This window comes from Gossypium hirsutum, chromosome A08 (genome assembly GCF_007990345.1).
Source record: "Gossypium hirsutum isolate 1008001.06 chromosome A08, Gossypium_hirsutum_v2.1, whole genome shotgun sequence".
NCBI lineage: Eukaryota > Viridiplantae > Streptophyta > Magnoliopsida > Malvales > Malvaceae > Gossypium > Gossypium hirsutum.
Genome location: NC_053431.1, coordinates 61,354,604 through 61,355,889, shown reverse-complemented (window position 1 = coordinate 61,355,889; position 1,286 = coordinate 61,354,604). Strand labels below are relative to the sequence as shown.

The 1,286-nt window shown below is 40.3% G+C and overlaps 1 non-coding gene across 1 annotated transcript; it reads left to right on the top strand.

Moving 5' to 3' along the window:
* Nucleotides 1–622: 622 nt before the first annotated feature.
* On the top strand, nucleotides 623–729 carry LOC121205364 (small nucleolar RNA R71). Its single transcript, XR_005900445.1, has one exon. It is a non-coding gene; the product is annotated as a small nucleolar RNA R71 (small nucleolar RNA).
* Nucleotides 730–1,286: the final 557 nt, after the last annotated feature.

The following is a 1,286-nucleotide window of genomic DNA, read 5'->3' as shown; positions in this document are numbered from 1 at the left end:
GGCCATGTATGCCTTCAATAGATTTTCTAAGCCATTAGATGGTTCAACTTGGGTTGGTTTCTAAGTATATTGGGGAAAACTAGGTGGCTGGGTCGATCTAGGTTGGGCGTAAGTATTACTGGTTCCAACCCCTTGGTTACTCTAGGAAAAATTCGGGTGGTTTCACCATGATGGGTTATAGATATTAGATTGTAGTCCTTGCCTTCCTCGATTTTGGTTCTGGTTACCTATGTAGTACATGGATTCTAGGTTTGATGCATATTCTTTGAACATATGTCCTTCCCCACAATAGACACAGGCTATATTTTCAAATTGGTTAGGTGGCTATGCTGCAAAACTGTTATACCCATTAGTAGTAAGATTTTTAAGCGTTGAGGATATTGAAGACACCTGAGATGCGAGTGAAGTGAGAGCGTCTACTTCATGTATTCTAGCAACTCATCTTCTTGATGCTGCTCGATTGGTTTGCCATTGGTAATTGTTGCTAGCAATCCTCTCAATGATTTCATAAGCCTCATTATAAGACTTAGAAAGGAGAGCACAATTAGCAGAAGTGTCTACTACCATCCTCGTGTGAGCATTGAGACCATTATAAAATGTCTCAAGTTGGATGCAATATGGGATTCCATGATGAGGGCACTTCCATAATAACCCTTTGTACCTTTCCCATGCCTCATACAAGGGCTCATCATCCATTTGTTGGAAAGCAGTGATCTCGTTCCTCAACTTAGCATTCTTGCTAGGCGGGAAATACTTCATAAGGAATCTTTCTGCTAACTCTTGCCATGTGGAAATTGAATTCAGTGGCAATGAGTTCAACTAGGCTCGATCTCTATCCCTTAGTGAATATGGGAACAACTTCAATTGTAATGCATCTTCGGGTACTTCGGCTAAATTGAAAGAATCGCTCACCTCCATAAACAGTCTTAAGTGTAGGTGAGGATCTTCGGTAGGCATTCTACTGAAGTGGCCCACTGTCTAAAGCATTTGGAACATAACTGGCTTCAGCTCGAACTATTGTGCCTCAATTTTGGGTCTCCTAATACCTAGATTAAGATCATTAAATACTGGCACGACATACTATCGTGAAGCTCTTTCCCTATCATCAACAATAAGTATAGGATTTTGAGCAAGGTTTGCTCTGTTTCCTTGATTCGGATTTTAGAAGTTCATCTCTTTGGTCCTTCTCTAATTTGCTTGTATTCTTTGCTATTGGAAAGTTCATTCAATCTCAAGGTCTACAGGGAGTAAATCGATGATTCGGTCAATACTGATAAACACCTAAA